This window comes from Bos javanicus, chromosome 17, assembly GCF_032452875.1.
Source record: "Bos javanicus breed banteng chromosome 17, ARS-OSU_banteng_1.0, whole genome shotgun sequence".
In the NCBI taxonomy this organism is placed as follows: domain Eukaryota; kingdom Metazoa; phylum Chordata; class Mammalia; order Artiodactyla; family Bovidae; genus Bos; species Bos javanicus.
The window spans coordinates 889,461-909,061 of record NC_083884.1 but is presented as its reverse complement, the minus strand read 5'-3'; the positions used below and the strand labels follow the sequence as shown (position 1 = coordinate 909,061).

General features: G+C 41.8%; 1 pseudogene; it reads left to right on the top strand.

Annotated features, from left to right (window-relative positions):
* The first annotated feature begins 235 nt into the window (after positions 1–235).
* Positions 236–599, top strand: LOC133228440 (large ribosomal subunit protein P1-like; annotated as a pseudogene).
* Positions 600–19,601: the final 19,002 nt, after the last annotated feature.

Sequence of the window (19,601 nt, the reverse complement as noted above, 5' to 3'; positions counted from 1 at the left end):
CTCAGAGATGATGAATGGTGAGAGATAAAGATCTGCTTCTGCTGTGGTGTGAGCTTGTGACTTCTGTCTCCCCAAGATGCAGTATCATCCACTCTTAAAAATGAGGACTGGGACTTCCCTGGTGGCCCACTGGTAAAGAAAAATCCACTGTTCAGCTTTCCTCCGCTGCCGTTAAGGTGTTCAGTCCTTCCAAGGAAGCTTCCACCATTTTAGGGTGAGGTCCTCACATCAACTGGCGACTAGCACTGCACCTGGCAGCCTCCAGCTAGCACTCACCCACACCATGGTCCCGGTCTTGGAGCTCGCCTGCATCTATTCAGCCCTCATTCTGCACAACAATGAGGTGATGGTCATGGAGAATAAGATCAATGCCCTCATTAAAGCAGCTGGTATAAATGTTGAGCTTTTCTGCCAGGCTTGTTTGCAAAAGCTTTGGCCAATGTCAACATCAGGAGCCTCATCTGTATGGTAGGGGCTGGTGGACCTATCCTGTCCACCACTGCTGCCCCAGCTGAGGAGAAAAAAGTAGAAGCAAAGAAAGAAGAATCTGAAGAGTCTGATGATGACATGGGCTTTGGTCTTTTTGACTAAACTTCTTTAGCAACACATTCAATAAAAAGCTCTTAAAAAAAAAAAAAAAAGGAATCTGGCTTCCAGTGCAGGACATGGTTCGATCCCTGGTCAGTGAACTAATACCCTACATGCGGCAGAGGCAACTAAGCTCTGTGGAACACAGCAAACCAACTCAGTGCTCTGTAGCCAGCAGGACCAACTAGAGAGCCTGCACATTGCAACTAAGACCCAACAATAGTCAAGTAAATAAATAAATGTTTAAAAATAATGATAAGTAAGTAAATAAAGTAAAAATGAGGAGTGGAGAGTATGGAAGGTTTTCCTCACCTCAGCTCTTGTTCCAGTGTGCCATTCAGATTACAGCTGCTGCTGCTGCTAAGTCGCTTCAGTTGTGTCAGACTATGTGCGACCCCATAGATGGCAGCCCACCAGGTCTCCCGTCCCTGGGATTCTCCAGGCAAGAACACTGGAGTGGGTTGCCATTTCCTTCTCCAATGCATGAAACTGAAAAGTGAAAGTGAATAAGCTCAGTCGTGTCCAACTCTTAGCGACCCCATGGAGTGCAGCCTACCAGGCTCCTCCGTCCATGGGATTTTCCAGGCAAGAGTACTTGGGGTGCCATTGCCTTCTCCACAGATTACAGCTAACCATGCTTTTTCCCACCTGCCTTCCATTTTATGCCACATTTTGTCTTCCTCCGTTTGCTCCCATTTATCCTCTTTATGTTAATAATGAAATGATTACAGCTTATGTAAATGTATGTGGGGGAGCTGCTCAAGCCTGTGTTTTACTGGGTGGTTCCCGTACCTGCTCCAGCCTTACTGAGCTCTACCTTGTTCTCCTCACTTCCAAAGAACGTTTTGGATTCTTACCTTTGTCTACACCATCTCCCAATACAGTGCTTATGTGGAGAAAGAATCAGATTGCGGGCAGCGGCGCCCATGGTGAGCAGAGGGGTGGGGGTCACAGACTTGAGCTAGCCGCTGCCGCCTGGGCTCGGGGTGTTCCCCTCTCGCCGGCGGGGCCATGTTGGTCTGGACGGCACTCCGTGGGCGTGCTGTCCTCTGTGGCCCTCACTGGCTGCAGGAACTTTTTTGGCTCTAGGTCGTGGGGTGCAGCGAGGAGAGTGCAGGGCGCAGCTGGTGGCACGGAGGCGAGAGCTGGCTGGGGGGCACTGAGCGAGCGAGTGTATGCACCACGGACCTGGTCTCTGGGGGACTGTGACATGACAAATTAGTCTGTCCAGGATCCAAATCGGAAAATCTGTGTCCTGTGGAAAAATACAAGCATACCCTTGCCCATAAGTTAGCAACACATCTGGCCCTTTTCATTCTCTGGTAAGGAAGTCTTTTCACTTGACCAGGGGCCAAGTCGAAACCCTTTCAGGAATCTAGTGTCTTATCATTGTAGTCTGCCCCTGTGTGTCTACGTTTAAATGATTAATTACAAACAAAGCATGGTGTAGAACATGATGTGAAGAGGAATATTTAAATTTTTTTATCTTAATTTAGCTATCTGATTTTTCAAAGTCTGGTGTGTCCTTTCCATTATGGTTTGACCTTGGGGAATGTTAAGTATTCTTGTTGAATGTACTATGGAAAATTGTTGACAAAATGTCTTAAAAGCAGCAGAAGTATAAGCTGGGCCATTATCTGTTTTTATCCGTTCGGAGAGTCTTATTTGGGAAAAGCATTCAAACAAGTGTTGAATTACATTTCTTACTGCTTCATTTGATCTAGCAGAGGCTATAATAACATGAGAAAGGGTACCCACGGTAACATGCACAAAGGACAGTTTTCCAAAGGCCAGGATATGAGTTACGTCCATTTGCCAGAGAACATTAGGCCTAAGGCCTCCGGGATTTACTCCTAATGGTGGAGATGGATTAAATATTGGGCAGTTTGGACATAACTTAACTATTTGTCTAGCTGTTTCCCTAGAGATATGAAATTCATACCTTAAACCAGCTACATTTTGATGGTGAATTTTGTGAGAATTTTTGGCCTTGTCAATCTTTTTATGTAAGTTTAAAGCAATTACTTTAGTCAATGCATCTGCCAAAGCATTTCCTTCATGTAAAGGGCCAGACAAGCCAGAATGGGCTCTAATATGTCCCACAAAATATTTTTTATCTCTGTGTTTAATCTCTTTTTGTAAATCAGATAACAAGGATAAGATAGTAGTTTTATTTTCTGGAATATTAGCAGTCTCAATATAAGGAAACAACCCTACAATATATCAGGAGTCAGTCAAAAGATTGAAGGTGTGGTCTCTTAAATGTTGAAAAGCCTAAATAACTGTTTGTAACTCAGCCCTGACACTTTATTTCTTTGATTTAAAAGATCTTTTAAAGGCCTTGGAGCTGTAATTTCCTGCACCTAAAAGGCTAGATCACTAGATCCAAATGCTCTGTGGCCCCAGCTTGAGAAGTCAAGTTTTTTCCTGTCTGAGAATAAGGTAAAAGCAAAAGCTGTGTTACTCTTTGACCTTTATTAATTTGCAGTTTTGGTAGCTGGCGAGATCAAAACTTTAATTTCCCCAATATAATCAGAATCTACTACACCAGGCACCACCGAAATTTCTTGAAAAGAAAGTGAGCTATGCCCCAGCACAAATCCTACAATGCCCTCAGGTAGGGGGCCAGCCACTCCCATTGGAATTGGAGTAACCAGCATGTCAGGGGTTAATATTGTTGCTAAATCCCCTTACCGTTTTGCTTCTTTCCTAGCCTGGGTGAGGCCCCCCCTGAGGGGGTTTTCTCTAAGGAGCACGCTCTGCATATTGTGCACTCTTCTGTTTTAAAAGTTCCTTTGTTCAAAAAACTTTTTATCTTCCTCAGCCTTAGGCAATGCTTCAGGAGGCTTTGGGGGCAAAGTGGGTAACTCCTGGGCCCTGGGAGGCGCTAACGGAGGTGGCGGCGATCGCCTTAACTCAGAAAGTGGTGGATAAGTTTTTAAAGGTTTGCTCGGTGGGGGGAGGGGGCTCGCCAGGGTGCCCAGCCGCAGCGTCCCGCAAGCCCTCTCCTTCCTCGGGAGGCAGAGCATAGTCTCCCTCCTTTTCTTTGTCAATGGCAGAAAATATGATCTGCGCAGAAAGTGGAGACCCACCACCACCCACCGCTATAGCCTCCCCCATAAGCTATCTAACAGCCCCATGACGGGGTCCAGGACATTTTTAATCACATTCCACAGAGCAAAAGCATCTACAGGAACCCTTTCTGGCCCAAGTAAAGTATAAAACAAACGTAGAAATTTAGACAGTCTTCCTGTGCTTTCTTTAATGCCTCTATGGGCTAACATGTGAAGTAATATTTCAAAAACATTTGTCTATTTTTAGATGCAGAGAAACCCATTTTTCTAGAGAATATTCTTATTCATTTTGTACACTTTTCACCCTGCCAGCAGTTAGGCAGGTACGATCCCAACCACCCCGCATTATGGTCTCAAATTATTTACCCTTCAGATTTATGAGCAGGATCTAAAGCGTCCCTAATCATGTTCCATAGAGAAAAGGTGTCAGTGGGGACTTTTTCTGGGCCATGCAAAGTGTAATAAGTTTTTAGCTGTTTTCCTACCTTTTCCCAAGTATCTAGGTTAACAGTGCCCTCTTCTGGAAACCAAGGACATTGCTCTTGTACAAACGTAAAAAAGGGTTGAACACTAGCTTTCTTAACTTTAATCCCTCTTTTATTTAACAAATGCAAGATTACTCCTAGAAAGAGTTGTTCTTTTGATTCGTTGTTACCCGTGTCAGAAATTTCTGTCTCGGTTTACTTCTGTTTATGCAAAATGATTCCACTACCCACTCCTCCTCACCCTACCTATCTTATGCAGGGGGGGTCTGCAGCACCCTGAGTGGGGTCCTAGCCATCCCGAAAATTGAACAATGGGGAGACTTACCTTCGGGAGCCTGTTCCGGGTGCCACTTACCGGGGTCCGGACCCGGCAGGATCCAGGAATACCCTCAGGATGATGGTGTTGGCAAGAGAAAGAAAAGGACAGAAAAAGAGGCTTGATCTTCCTTGGTTTACACAGAAAGTCAATAAAGCTCCTGACACGGAACTTGCTTTGTTCACAGAGGCCGCAGGTGCCCTCTCGGTGGGGTGAGGACACAAGACGCCCTCTCCCCCGTGAAGACGCAGGGTGCCTTCCCAATCGGGTCTTAGAAGCCCAGGCAAAAAAGTGAACTCAGAGGGTCTCTGTGCTCCACGGAGTCAGCCTGAAAAAAGAAGAGAAAGAGAAAGAGAGAAGAGAGAAAAAGAAAGAAAGAATGACATGGGGAGACCAAGCTTCGGTCAGCAAGGCCCACAACTTTATTTTCAAAAGGAACTTTTATACCCTCAGTTGTACATAGATGAGAATGTAGGGTGCAGAGTCATGCAGGGTCAGCCGCCCTGACCCTTGTTGAGACCAGGCTTTCTTTCTGCAAACCTATCCTATACAAAGGCTTTATGTGATTTACATCATCTTCTGGCCAGGAGGCCTGTTAACATTTTATGACTCTTTGTTCTGATAAAGGTTAGTCAACCAGAAAACTTATTTTCTCTAAGAGTAATTTTTCTAAAGTTTGGCGCCACTCTCCAAAAGCACTAGATAAAGTTGCATTCCTATAGGGCAAAGGTGCAGTGGGGTATAACAAGGGAAGAATTTATTACCTCAAGGGTCTAAAGTTGTTAACATCAAGGCTTCTACTTATTTTTCCTATATACCAACCATATTAATTAACATACTCCCAAGGACACAATGGGTAAGGAATAAGGAAACTTGGCAGCAAGCATTGGCTCACCAATGAAATCCTTCACCAGTTCTATTCTAATAATTTTAACTCCTTGAAAGGCTCTATATTTTTAGAATGTTTTAAGCTTCCCGTGCCTCTCGTGGTTGGGAGGCTGTAAACAATCACATGCATAGTTGTAAGAGTCCGGATAAACCTGTCAGGCAAGTTAGAAAGCCATCTGAGGGGTTTGGATTGAAACACTCCTATTATGCCCAGGAGACTTAATAAGTAGAGCTCTAAGTTGATTTCCTTCAGGGAAAGGTGGTCAGGGATAGCCCCATGTTAATGTCAGAGGAGTTGGTAAAAGTCATAAAATAGTAAGACAGACAGATTCTGGTTTTGGGGTGGATGCTCGAGCAGGTCCAGGGGTCCCTCGAGTCCTGATTCGCCTTGCCCATCAGGTCTCTTCCGCATGACCTTGTCATGGGTGGGATCTCCCGTGCTGGCTCCCGGCATCAGATAAATATTCATTAGGACTTCCCTTGTGGCTCAGCTGATAAAGAATCCGCCTGCAATGTGGGAGACCTGGGTTTGATCCCTGGGTTGGGATGATCACCTGAAGAGGGGCAAATATACATTAGCAAAATAAACCCACAAAGTTTTCCCAAATCTTGTTTAATATCAACGAATATTCTAGAATTAGCTAATCAAATTGTAAGGAACTGCCATTTGGACTGTTTTCCACCAGGTTTGTAGACATGACAATTACCATTCTTGTGTGATACAGGTAATAAAGAGGATACCAGTAATATCTCCTTAAAGAAATCTAGTGTTTAAGAAGATGAAATAATTCTATAACGGCAAGGTCACAACCTTTGTACTTTTTCTGAAGAAAGTGTGTGCTAAGTAAATTATTAGTGAAAAAAATTCCAGAGGGCACTATTAGCCTTCCTTCAGAAGATGCAACACCCTTGATATTGTGTGGCAGCACTTATTTGCATGTTCAATTCAGTTCGTCCAGTTGCTCAGTTGTGTCCGACTCTTTGCGACCCTATGAATCACAGCACGCCAGGCCTCCCTGTCCATCACCAACTCCCAGAGTTCACTGAGACTCACGTGCATCCAGTCAGTGATGCCATCCAGCCATCTCATCCTCTGTCGTCCCGTTTTCCTCCTGCCCCCAATCCCTCCCAGCATCAGGGTCTTTTCCAATGAGTCAACTCTTCTCATGAGATGGCCAAAGTATTGGAGTTTCAGCTTTAGCATCAGCTATTTGCATGTAAATGATAGCAAATTAAAAATGACTTTTATCTGTGTGTTAAAGAAATTCCCAAGAACACCTTCCTTGGAAGTTTTGTGGAAATTAGCCCATGTTCCAGGGGACCTTTAAAATACAAACTTGTAGATCTCAAAAATAACTTTATAAATCAGACTTTGATTCACTTGAGTCTTCCAGATGACATTTCTGAATAACTATGGTAAGTAACTTTACCCACCTATGAGTGATTTTTAATGGAGCATATTTGAACCTAAATAAGTCATCCCTGACAGGCATCACTGTACAGTGACCCAGCTGTACCACATAGCCTGCAAAGCAAGGTCATGAGAAACCTGAAAGATATGAGGGTTTTCCTTTTAGAAGTGACTCTTAAAGTGTGCTCCTCTGTGGGATATAGGCATAGAGTCCCTGTTTATTCTCCAAGGACTGTATTTCTCTAGCAGTTCAGAGAAATTGCTGTGAGCGTGAAATGTGTGTGTGCCTGCTCTGCTGCTTGTCTCCAAATAATACATGCTTTTGGACACTGTTTGTAATTCTAGTTTCTGGCAGCTGTAGACTTGTTACCTTAAAGTGCTAAAGTTCTGTGCATTATAGTGAACAGTGTTTTTTATTGATTACTATGGCACCCCACTCCAGTACTCTTGCCTGGAAAGTCCCATGGACGGAGGAGCCTGGTGGGCTGCAGTCCATGGGGTCGCTGGGACTTGGACACAACTGAGCGACTTCATTTTCACTTTTCACTTTCATGCATTGGAGGAGGAAATGGCAACCCACTCCAGTGTTCTTGCCTGGAGACTCCCAGGGATGGGGGAGCCTGGTGGGCTGCCGTCTCTGGGGTCGCACAGAGTCGGACACGACTGAAGCGACTTAGCAGCAGCAGCAGTATACACTTAATTGTATTATGATCTATTGTTAAAGATTCTGTGTTTCTTCATAAATGTAAAATTTAATACAAATTTTTAATTTTCTCTCCCTGTCTTCTAGAGCTTGATTGTTCTCTTGCACAGAGCTGTCTCCATTTCCACCTCTTCTCTCTCTGCCTCTCTTTGTTTCTCTTTCTCTGTCTGTCCCTCCCTCCCTCTCTCATTTTGTCATCTTTACTTTCCCAGTCACCTTTAGGCACATTTAAAACCCTCAACCTTTTGTAATCACCACTTGGCAAGGGTTATGTTTCTGTGTTTCGGATCTGAAGCACAGTGCCATGATTTCAACTGAACTTGGCCTTGATTGAAGCTAATCAAGTTGCAGTTCTGCCTTCCAAATTCACAGCTTGCTGTGAGCAGACAGGCGTGGGAGGGGAGGAAACTGGAACGCCGGGTACTGGAGATTTCCCCATTGCTCTGTCACCTCTTCTAACAAGAAAGTTTTCTTAAGATTCCAGCTAAATGACCAGTTCTTTTAAAACCTTCCTTCTTTGACAATAATGTTCATTGTTGGGACTTTGGTAGTGGTTCAATGAAACTGCCTACAAATGTGCACATGGGTTTGATCCCTGGTCTGGGAAGATTCCGCATGCTGTGGGGCAACTATGCCCCTGCACCACAACTACTGAGCCCGCATGTTGCAACTACTGAAACTCACAGGCTCACAGGCTCTAGAGCCCAGGCTCTGTAACAAGAGAAGCCACCACAATAAGCCCTCAAACCATAGCTAGAGAGTAGTGTCTGCTCACCACAACTAGAGAAAGCCCTTATGCAACAACGAAGACCCTGCACAGCCAAAAATATAAATAAATAAATAATGTTCAGTATTTGTTAATGCTTCTCAAACTTCTAAAATCTATACACCTAGTTTTTCCAGAGTCTTACCTTCTCTAGTCTTATTTAAAAAGTAGAAGTATTTTCCCCAAATATAAAATTATAATTGAATTTCCCCCCCCCACTTAGATACACCTAAAGCTTCTCAGCTAGCTCTGAGTGAAGAATGTGGAGGTTGACTGTCTACCCTCCCACATGGACCTCTTTGAGAATCACTTGTTGCCGCTCTGCTGCTCCCTGGAGCTTGATTAGTAAATCTGCCAAAACTGAAAAGAAATTCTAAGGAGTAAATTGTTGTAGATACCTCAAACTGCATTGAACCAAGAGCTGGGGCAATAAAATAGGAACTTAGTTGGCCCCTGGGGAAAATGTTCAGATTTCTTAGATGCTCTGCAGTTGGTACTAGAACCTTGCAGTAATGATTTTCAATTTGTAACTAATAAAAAATAGCAACCCACAATAATCCTTGTGTTTCTAGTCGAGCAAAATGGAATTTAGAGAGCTCTTTGGTTAGTCTAAATGATTTTTCTATTTTCAATCCCTTTTCCAAAATATGTGGTTCTGCATTTCAGTTTTTATAGTAAACTGGCTTATACATATTTCTAAAAAAGTGAGACCCAGAAGTTAGTGACTAATGGATAAGACTGAGCAATATTGAAACAAAGTGCTAAGGTTGCCTTCCTAGCATTCATATGACCCTGGGAATATTGGTGTTTCTAAAGCTGAGGTTTTTTTTTTTTTCCTTTTCTTTTCTGACCTTTCTTGGTAAAGCATATAAATTGAATTTGTCTATGAATTCAAAACATTGAAAGTATTTAAGTTTACACACGCTTTTTGTTTGTGGGGTTATATTTTTCCTTTTATTTATCAATATGCAATAAGCACATACATAGCATTTTCCTCCTTTCCTAAAAATGATTATCAGTTATGTCATTAACCCTTACTGCCCCCCTGTGGAGTAAGGCAATTCTCTTTTATTTTTTAATTGGACTGACCAAGTTCTAGAAATAAGAGTATGTCCAAACTAATCAGTGAAATAGTGCTGAAACTGGAAGTAGAAATCAAGACATCAGGAACCTAGAACTTCTCAGAGTTGTAATAGAATGTAAAGTTTGACTCAATCTATATAGTGTCAAGGATGCTTAACACAAGATTTTCTTAGAGGATGCCTGTTGGCATCATTACATGAAAAAAATTCCCAAATAAGTATGTGTGAACCACAAAGCATACATTTATTGTTTCCAATAGTATGGAGATCTTACCTAATAGCTGTTAGTGTTCAGAAATGCTTCAGGTCAGGGAAGGGAAAACCAAATCTACTTCTAAATCTATTCTATTTCCTTTGGAACATAATACCCTCTTGAAATATATTTGATACTTCTATTACCAAATACTGTTTCTGGCAATGTTGTGCTATGTATTTGGCCTCACCCAATACTATTTCCTGATACTGTTTTATTGTTCTCTGATACATTTGTCCTCTGACTGCAAATGTAAGTTTCCTTCATGAGGGGCAGTGATGCTTTTCCTGACCTTGTTTTTAGATATTTTACCACAGAAATATGTACCAATTCAAGAGATTTAATTTGAACAGTGAATGTCACTTTTGAGAATAAATGTGATAATTTGGTGATAGACTGTTTTAAAGGGATACGCAGATGCTGGGTGAACTCTCTGAAGCTATGCTGTTGAATATAGAGTTGGACTTGGTACAAACCACTCTGTACTAAATCCCTCCCAATATCTCTTCTATCCTGTGCGCTTTTTCATACTTTTCTTTAGACTAAGGGTGTTTTTTAAAATTTATTCTTTAATTGGGATAAAATTGCTTTACAATGTTGTGTTGATTACTGCTATACAACAATGCAATTTGGCCATAAATATACCTATATCACCTCCCTCCTGAGCATCCCATCCCTACCCTCTCACCCCTCTAGGTCATCACAGAGCACCAGGCTGGGTTCCTTGTGTTATACAGCAACTTCTCAGCAGCTATCTATTTTACACATGGTAGTGTGTATATTAGACTAAGGGTGTTTTAAAGGAGAAATGTATTGGATTTAATCACTGCTTCTATACCTGTGCAGACTTCTAACACATGCATGCCATGCTGAAAGAAGTTGCATTTATGGTCAATATATGAAACACTAGCTTACAGTTTTTAAAATGATACATGCTCATGTATCAACAAAATTCAAACATGATAGAGATGTACAAAGAAAAAAAATTTAAATATACAGAAAAAATTAAAATATACAAATTCCCAGAGAAAGCATGTGACATCAAGGGACATGCAAGTGTTTATATCTGATAAAAAGAGTGCCTAAAGAACTATGGATGCAGGTTTGTAACACCATACATGAGGCGGTGATCAAAACCATCCCCAAGAAAAAGAAATGCAAAAAGGCAATGTGCTTGTCTGAGGAGGCCTTACAAACAGCTGAGAAAAGAAGAGAAATTAAAGGCAAAGGAGAAAAGGAAAGATATACCCATATGAATGCAGAGTTACAAAGAATAGTAAGGAGAGATAAGAAAACCTTCCTAAGTAATCTAAAGAGCCTCTTGATGACAGTGAAAGACAGAGTGAAAAAGCTGGCTTAAAACTCAGCATTCAAAAAACTAAGATCATGGCATCCAGTCCCATCACTTTATGGCAAATAGATGGGAAAACAATGGAAACAGTGACAGACTTTATTTTCTTGGGCTCCAAATTCACTGCAAATGGTGACTGCAGCATTGAAATTAAAAGACACTTGCTCCTTGGAGGAAAAGCTTTGACAAACCTCAGTTCAGTTCAGTCATTCAATGGTGTCTGACTCTTTGCAACCCCATGGACTTCAGTTTATCTATGACAAACCTAGACAGCATATTAAAAAGCAGAGACATTACTTTGCTGGCAAAGATCCATCTAATCAATTCTATGGTTCTTCCAGTAGTCATATGTGGAAGTGAGAGTTGGACCATAAAGAAAGCTGAGCGCTAAAGAAATGATGCTTTAGAACTGTGATGTTGGAGAAGACTCTTAAGAGTCCCTTGGACTGCAACAAGATCAAACCAGTCCATCCTAAAGGAAATCAGTCCTGAATATTCATTGGAAGAACTGATGCTGAAGCTGAAGCTCCAATGCTTTGGCCACCTGATGCAAAGAGCTGACTCATTTGAAAAGATCCTGATGCTGGGAAAGACTGAAGGCAGGAGGAGAAGGGGACGACAGAGAATGAGATGGTTGGATGGCATCACCAACTCGATGGACATGAGTGTGAGCAAGCTCCAGGAGTGGTGATGGACAGGGAAGCCTCGTGTGCTGCAGTCCATGGAGTCACAAAGAGTCAGACACAACTAAGTGACTGAACTGAACTGAAGTGACAAAGCAAAGAAATAGAGGAAAACAATAGAATGGGAAAGACTAGAGATCTCTTCAAGAAAGTTAGTGATACCAAGGGAACATTTCATGCAAAATGGGCACAATAAAGGACAGAAATGGAATAGACTTAACAGAAGCAGAAGATATTAGTAAGAGGTGACAAGAATATACAGAAGAACTATACAAAAGATATCTTAATGACCCAGATAACCATGATTGTGTGATCAGTCACCTAGAGCCAGACATTCTGGAGTGCAAAGTCAAGTGGGTCTTAGGAAGCATTGCAACAAACAAAACTAGTGGATGTGATGGAATTCCAGTTGAACTATTTCAAGTCTTAAAAGATGATGCTGTTAAAGTGCTGCACTCAATATGCCAGCAAATTTGGAAAACTCAGCAGTGACCACAGGACTAGCAAAGGTCAGTTTTCATTCCAATCCCAAAGAAAGACAATGCCGAAGAATGCTCAAACTACCACACAATTGCACTCATCTCACATGCTAGCAAAATAGTGCTCAAAATTCTCCAAGCAAGGCTTCAACAGTAAGTGAACTGAGAACTTCCAGATGGACCTTCCTCATAGCTCAGTAGGTAAAGAATCTGCCTGCAGTGCAGGAGATCCAGGTTCCGTTCCTGGGTTGGAAGAACCCCTGGAGAAGGAAATGTCAACCCACTTCAGTATTCTTACCTGGAGAATCCCATGGATAGGGGAGCCTGGCAGGCTACAGTCCATGGGGTCACAATAATCAGGCACGACTGAGTGACTAACACTTTTACTTATTTCAAGCTGGATTTAGAAAAGGCAGAGTAATCTGAGATCAAATTGCCAACATCTGTTGGATAATAGGAAAAACAAGAGAATTCCAGAAGAACATCTACTTCTGCTTCATTGACTATGCTAAAGCCTTTGACTATGTGGATCACAGTAAACTGGAAAATTCTTAAAGAGACTGGACTACTAGACCACTTTGCTTGTCTCCTGAGAAACTTGTATGCAGGTCAAGAAGCAACAGTCAGAACTGGACATGGAACAATAAACTGGTTCCAAATTGGGAAAGGAGTACATCAAGGCTGTTTATTGTCACCCTGCTTATGTAACTTCTATGCAGAGTGAAAAGTAAAAGTCGCTCAGTTGTGTCTGATTCTTTGTGACCCCAGGGACTACAGTCCATGGAACTCTTCAGGCCAAAATACTGGTGTGGGTAAACTTACCCTTCTCCAGGGGATCTTCCCAACCCAGGGATCGAATCCAGGTCTCCTGCATTGCAGGCAGATTCTTCACCAACTGAGCTATCAAGGAAGCCCACGCAACTTATATGCAGAGTTCATCATGTGAAATGCCAAACTGGATGAATTACAAGCTGGAATCAAGATTGCCAGGAGAAATACCAACAACTTCAGCTATGCAGATGATACCACTCTAATGGAATAAAGCAAAGAGGAATTAAAGAGCCTTCTGATGAAGGTGAAAGAGGAGAGTCAAAAAGCCAGTTTAAAACTCAACATTTAAAAAACTAAGATCATGGTATCCAGTCCCACCACTTCATAGCAAGTAGATGGGGAAAAAGTGGAAACAGTGGCAGATTTTATTTTCTTGGGCTCCAAAATCACTGTGGACAGTGGCTGCAGTCATGAAATTAGAAGACACTTGTTCCTTGGAAGAAAAGGTATGACAAACCTAGACAGCATATTAAAAAACAGAGACATCATTTTGCCAACAAAGGTCTGTGTAGTCAAAGCTATGTTTTTTTCAGTAGTCATGTATGGATGTGAGAGTTGGACCATAAAGAAGGCTGAGTGACTTAGAATTGATGCTTTCAAATTGTGGTGCTGCAGGAGACTCCTGAGAGTTTCTCAGACAGCAAGGAGATCAAACTAGCCAATCTTAAAGAAAATAAACCCTGAATATTCATTGGAAGGACTGATGCTGAAGTTCCAATACTTTGACCACCTCAGGAGAAGAGCTGACTCATTGAAAAAGACCCTGTTGCTGGGAAGGATTGAGAAGTGGCTTATAAAGGATGGGATGGTTGGACAGGATCACTGACTCAATGGACATGAGTTTGAGCAAACTTGGGGAGATTGTAAAGGACAGGGAAACCTGGCATGCTGCAGTCCATGGGGGTCACAAAGAGTCAGACATGAGTGAGCGACTGAACAACAATCATATACTATGTCAAAGTCAATTTCTTTAAAATAATGTTGTTGTTCAGTCACTCTGTACAGTTCATGGAATTCTCCAGGCCAGAATACTGGTTGGGGGTAGCCTTTCCCTTCTTTCTCTTCCCAAACCAGGGATTGAACCCAGGGTTCCCGCATTGCAGGCAGATTCTTTACCAGCTGAGCCACAAGGGAAGCCCAAGAGTACTGGAATGGGTAGCCTATCCCTTCGCCAGTGGCTCTTCCTAACCCAGAAATTGAACTGGGGTCTCCTGCATTGCAGGTGGATTCTTTACCAACTGAGCTATCGGGGAAGAATACATCTCAATAAAGTTGTTAGTTAAAAAAGGAATTTTATGAGGGAAAGGTATTGAAATGAAACTGGAAATAGGAAGCAATTATTTACTCCATTTTCCCCTCTTTTCCAAAAGCTAGCCTAGGAATTTTGAAGGCCCCCTTTCAAAACTGAAGCTTTGGAGCAAGAAGTGCAAAGAACTCTCTAAATGTCTTAACTAATGTGCACTGAAATTTGTATGAGGTTTCCAACTTCCAACCACAGACCTGCACAGTAGTTTAATTTTTCCTGATCTTTAAAATTTTGATAACAAAGGCTTTATATTTTAGAAGATAAAAGCTGAAAATATATTTTCATAAATCTAGCTGCTTTTTGTGTCTTACTGCTATTGCAACAAAGGTAAGGACAAATCTCCTGGGAGTGGGTTGGCAGAGGGAGGGGTGGGAAGGATCTGCAGAGGTTAAAATGCAGGGGAGAAGTGAGAGGGTCATATGTGTTTGTCAGAGAATGGTGCTCTAATTCATGAACATTTCCTCCAGTCTCTGCCCCTTCTTGGGAAGGCTACTGTCCCTGTCGCCAGACCTCAGAATGGTCCTGAGGCATCAGGTCCTCCTCACCATCCCTGGAAGGGCATGTCAACTCATGAGCATCACTCATCAGTGAAGGCCCAAGTCACTCTTCTTGCTGTTGTTGTCTAAAAGATCCTGCTGTTTTACATAGTCAGTCAGAGTCTGGTCTAGAGAACTTTTAGGACAATGTAATCAAGTTTGTGTTTAATACTGAATTCTGAATTTAGGAGGGTATAATGAACACTGACTAATTTGGAAATTATGGTACTATAAGGAGTAGTTACACTGATTTTAATTCTCACAAATTAAAAATTCTACCTATGTTTGCCCACACCTAGAATCAATGTAGATTCAGCAGTATGTCTTCAAGAAACTTGGATTTAGCTTTTGAAATATCATTTTAAAGGGTTATATTACCCAATAGCTGTTAGGGAAGGGTACCTGCCTTAAAGATCTGCTTTGAGAAATAAAAAACGTGTGCAAAGTACTTGTTTTTTAAACAGTAGGTTCTATACTACTACTACTTCCACCACTACTAGTAGTAGCTTAATAATACTTATGTAAGCCACTCCAGTACTCTTGCCTAGAAAATCCCATGAATGGAGGAGCCTGGTGGGCTGCATTTCATGGGGTCGCTACCAGTCGGTCGCGACTGAGTGACTTCACTTTCACTTTTCACTTTCACGCAATGGAGAAGGAAATGGCAACCCACTCCAGTGTTCTTGCCTGGAGAATCCCAGGGACAGCAAAGCCTGTCTATGGGGTCGCACAGAGTCAGACAGGACTGAAGCGACGCAGCAGCAGCAGCAGCAGGGCTCTTTATGTCCTAGTCTAATATACCTGGAGTCTATCATTTAAACAAGGCTCTTTATGTCCTAGTCCAATGTACCTGGAGTCTATCATTTAAACAAAAAGAGAGAATTCCTGGTAATCAATCTAATAAGGAGTTGCTGTTGTTGTTTAGTCCTCTGTCGTGTCCAACTCTTTTGCAACCCCATGGACTGTAGCTCACCAGTCTCCTCCATCCATGGGATTTCCCAGGCAAGAATACTGGAGTGGGTTGCCATTTCCTTCTCCATGGAATCTTCCTGACTCAGGGATTCAAACTCATGTCTCCGACATTTCAGGTGGATTTTTTTTTTTTTTAACCACTAAGCCACCAGAGAAGTCAATAAGGAGTAGCTAGAGCATTTATTATGATAATAAGTGTCCCAGAAGGGAAAATGTTACAAAATATGTCTTCAAGGATGACCCATTACCAAGATTTTCTCATAAGAGCAACATTTGACAGATGTGGCAGCTGAAATATCATTTCTTATTAGTCAGAAGTGCGTCCCATGGACACCCTATATGGAGGAGGCTGGCTGGGAAGGTCAAGGCTGTGGTTCAGGTTGGGTTGGCCAACAGCATTAGCTCCATCATCCTTCTCCTCACTCCTTCCTAACCGCATTGAACTCAGTGAAGTTTAGTGATGGGGGAGAAGCACAGAGATGTTTGCAGGCTCATAGAAAGGAAAGAATATCTGTTTCACAAATTACCTAAAAATTAGTTTTTACTTATAAAAGCTTAATGGTTTGAGAACAATGTTAAGGATTTACACTATGCAATTTCATGACATTATAATGCTACAGTAATCAAGAGAGAATGATATTGAAATAAGGTGAGATGTAGATTAGTGAAATAGAATAGAATGTTTAAAAATAGATCCATGCAAAATATGATCAAGTGATTGCCAACGAAGAGGTTGAAGCCAGTTGATCAAAAAATAATTGTCTTTTCAACAAACATTAGTGTCACAATTGGACTTTTGTATGGGGAAAAAATTAGCCATATACACATAAACAAATATTAACTTGAATTAATGTAAAAGCTAAAACTGCCAGAAGAAAGCAGGAGAAAATCTTTGTGATTCTGAAGTTGGCAAAGTCAAAGTACAAACCATAAAAATATTTGATAACTGGACTTCATCATAATTTAAAACTTTTGATCATTAAGAAAGATGGTTAAGAAAATAAAAAAGCAAGACAGAAAAATTCTGAGTTTCCTTTCTTACTAGTGATTTGGGAATGGAAGGTAAATTTGCACACATTCTGAAGATCAATCTTCAGAATTGTACTTGGAGTACTTAGTTAAGTACACATACAATCAGTGACTCAGCAGTCCCCCCAGGTATATACCCCAAAGACATTCTCACACAGGTCTCTGAAAGGATGTATATATTAATAGCTGCTCTCATTGCAGTACTGATGGTGTTGGAGATGATTGGAAGCCATCTAAGTATCTGTCACTGGAGGAAGAGATCAGCAAACTAAGGTGGATATATAGCTTGAAGTGTGACAGTTAGAAATAAAGGACCAGAGGAAAAGAAACAGCAGGAATTATCCCAACACCTGTGCTGGCTACAGAGAGCAGAAAACAGAATGAGATGGACCATGCTTACTATTATGTAAATAAAAAATCAGTTCAGTTTAATTCAGTCGCTCAGTCGTGTCCGACGCTTTGCAACCCCATGAATCGCAGCACGCCAGGCCTCCCTGTCCATCACCAACTCCTGGAGTTCACTCAAACTCATGTCCATCGAGTCAGTGATGCCATCCAGCCATCTGGATGCTCTGTCGTCCCCTTCTCCTCCTGCCCCCAATCCCTCCCAGCATCAGGGTCTTTTCCAATGAGTCAACTCTTCGCATGAGGTGGCCAAAGTACTGGAGTTTCAGTTTTAGCATCATTCCTTCCAAAGAACACCCAAGGCTGATCTCCCTTAGAATGGACTGGTTGGATCTCCTTGCAGTCCAAGGGACTCTCAAGAGTCTTCTCCAACACCATAGTTCAAAAGCATCAATTCTTTGGCACTCAGCTTTCTTCACAGTTCAACTCTCACATCCATACATGACCATTGGAAAAACCATAGCTTTGACTAGACGAACCTTTGTTGGCAAAGTAATGTCTCTGCTTTTGAATATGCCATCTAGGTTGGTCATAACTTTCCTTCCAAGGAGTAAACATCTTTTAATTTAGTGGCTGCTGTCACCATCTACAAAACATATAATCTCATACAAACAGAAAAAGGTACCTTAACCACACTAGAGATGAGGTAGGGATGTGGGAAGAGGGTGGAGAACAGGTGTAGAAAATGAGGATACAAGGAATAAACAGAACAGGAAGAGTTGAATGAAATCAAATAGCCCATATGAAAACAGTGAATACTGTAGGGGAGGAAACATAATTTTCCCTCTACCTTTCTATGTTCTTGGCTGAGACCCCTTTTGAGTTAAAAAAAAAAAAAAAGACAGATTAATGGGAGAAAAAAGCAAGTTTAGTTACATGAGTACATACAGGAGCCCCACAAAGATACAAGACTTAAAGAAGTGACCAAAGCAGGAAGCTTTTATGCCTTTAGACAAACGAAACAATTTGTGAAGAATCGACAAGAAAAGGAGGTTTGGCCTAGGAATAGCATAATGGTGAAAAAATAACAGTTTTGTTTACATGGGCTTCTCAGCCCTAAATTCCATCTGGCAATAAGGATGCCTTCCACTCTCCTGGTACATGGAGAGTATGTTTCACAAGAGAGATTTATTTTTTGTTTTTACAACAGAATGTGAGGGATGGTTCAGAGCGACCCTTCTGCTTCTACCATTTTCTTGAGCTCCTTGAGTCTAAGATATTTATATATCAAAGTGCCATGTTTGGGAGCAATGTATCCTGAACCCCAATAATTACTTAGCATGAAACTCAATAAATGTAAGTTTTACTTCTTTCCTACATCCTTTGTACACACTGAGGCACAAAAGAAGGAATTGGGGGTAAGAGAAAATTGAAAATCCCAAACATTTGGTAGGGGTGCAAATAAATACAACAAGCATGTTAGAAAATAATTTGCCAACTTTTTAGTGAAGTTGAAAATGTGCATAATCTGGATAGCCCTTCAGTTTCATCTTTAGACTATCCTGGAGAAATTCTTACATATGTGCATCTGAAGATGTGTTCAAGGATATTTATTATAACATCACTTGTGACAGTGAAAAATTGGAAACCTCCCAAATGTTCACCAGCCTGTCACTGGATCAGTTTTGAAGTTGTGGATAAGAAACATTAGGTCTTTTGTCCCTGGTTCCTGTTACAGAGCTCCTAAAACTCTTGGGATTTCCTGAGTGATGGAACTGTATTTTGGCACTCACAAGGAGTCCTTTTGGAGAAGGAAATGGCACCCCATTCCAGTACTCTTGCCTGGAGAATCCCAGGGATGGGGGAGCATGTTGGGCTGCCATCTATGGGATCACACAGAGTTGGACATGACTGAAGCGACTTAGCAGCAGCAGCCGGAGTCCTTTTACAGCATTCTTGAGTTAATGCTAATGAAGTGACTTAGGATGGGGAGACCCACCTACAGACTAGGGGAGAGAGAGAGGAGGCATTAGAGACTGAACTCTATAAAAATTCTTGAACAAGCAGATTGGAAAGCTTCTGGGTTGGTGCATATATTACAGTGCTAAGAGGGTAATATGCCTTGAGAAGCACACAGACACAGAGGCATGCCTCTTCAAGCAAGAGGCACGGAGGTATATATATATATATATATATATATATATATATATTATTTTATATACTTGTGAATGTGTCACTTCAGTTATGTCCGACTCTGTAACCCTATAGCCTGTGTCCGCCAGGCTCCTTAGTCCGTTAGATTATCCAGGCAAGTATACTGGAGTGGGTTGCCCTGCCCTCCTCCAGGGGATCTTCCCAAACCAGGGATCTAAGATGCATCTCCTGCACTGCAAGCGAATTCTTCACCGCTGAGCCGCTGGGGAGCCTGTTATTTTTATACATATCACACCTGTTACAAACTTCAAATCTGAAAATGTTGCTATAATCATGGCCTCTGTTCTCC